The following is a 1469-nucleotide window of genomic DNA, read 5'->3' on the forward strand; positions in this document are numbered from 1 at the left end:
CCTTAAGATTGGTTGTTCTCTTCCAGTATTTCTTTATGATGTTTGCACAACATCTATCACATGCGAATGCTCTACGTTTGGTTTCTAATGCATGTGTCCTTCGGTCCCTTGTAGTTACACATCTTAAAGCTGCAGAAAAATTGGATGTTTCTTGGGGAATAAATTTTTGGCTGTTATTCATATATTATTTTGACTATGACATGTCTTGAGGGTCTGTTAGATCAAGGTTTACTTTATTACAAGCTTGTATGCATTTTGTAAAATAGTCCGCAATAAACTTATAGCATCATTTTCATATTTTTGCACTTAGATCAACTTGCTTGGTGTTTTTCTATTTCATTGAGTCTGTATTTTATTGTGAGAATAATTGATGTGAAATTAAACAATACAATAATCACCAGGTAGGTTCCATTGCATAGATGACTGAGGACTATCATCATAGAATTGACTTTTGGTGTTCAATTAGTATTCTGGTTGTATTACTGTTGATTGTGGTCTGGTCTAATCTAATGGACTGTGCTGTTGCTCTTATTGGTTGTTACTAATCTAATAAGATTTTATGAATTGGGAAGTTTATTGTTAGTTCAACAGAGTAATATAGCAAGATGGCTTGTCTGTTGGATGGAAATTTGCAGTAAAGGATCCTAAATTTGAAGTACTGATGTAACTGAGTTCATGTGTCCTATTCTGATTTTAGGTTAGTGAATTAACATTAGTATAGATGTTTAAAGATCTTTGCTTATGTTATCCATATAAGATGATTTTTCAGGTGTCGTTTACAGTTGCTAATCTGTTCATGGAAGTTCTCAACTGATTCCATGTGGATATGATGCATAGCAGGAAAACAGTGATAAAACATTAATTATACTTTCAGGAGCTTCTGCATGGCGTCTGTGAACTTACTGCCAATCTTTTTTGTAGGATGCTGATATCCAGATTTATTTTATCGGGCATGTGGCATCTTTTCTCATGCATACATAGGCACTCCCTTTGAATAAAATTTACCCACCCTAGATGTTAATTTGAGGACAAATTATACATCTGAACATAAACATCATATAACTGAAGTTAGCACATAAAATTCTATTAGCATTCATGAGGTTGTGTTTGATTTCCAGGGTTAATTACACAGTTCACTTGTCCCATATGTAACAGCTGAATTACCAACTTTCTCTATCCTTCATAGTTGTGAAAGGAGTAACTCTAAGTTTACCATGGTTTCAAAGTTCTCCTATCGCTAGGATTTTTCGACGAGAAATGGTGATGCCAATAAGTTGTTTTTGCAAATTTCTACTTTGATCCAAGCTGAAATGTTCTTGTATGTTCCCAACTAAAGTACTGCTGGAAAGATTTGAAAGTTGGAGGGGTTGTAAATATTTTAGTTAGATACATAAAACTGGAATGTAGTAAAGCACTACCCCAGAATATACCCCTGAGAATAAAAAAAAAAAAAAAAAAAAAAGAAAAAC

General features: G+C 33.6%; 1 protein-coding gene across 1 annotated transcript in view; it reads left to right on the forward strand.

The window, feature by feature from the left end:
• The window catches only part of LOC105172582 (G-box-binding factor 4-like), a gene marked incomplete in the record, with an annotated part of 4295 nt that overhangs the window by 1551 nt on the left and 1275 nt on the right, over positions 1-1469 (forward strand).

The sequence above is a fragment of the Sesamum indicum genome, linkage group LG10 (assembly GCF_000512975.1).
Source record: "Sesamum indicum cultivar Zhongzhi No. 13 linkage group LG10, S_indicum_v1.0, whole genome shotgun sequence".
In the NCBI taxonomy this organism is placed as follows: Eukaryota; Viridiplantae; Streptophyta; class Magnoliopsida; order Lamiales; family Pedaliaceae; genus Sesamum; species Sesamum indicum.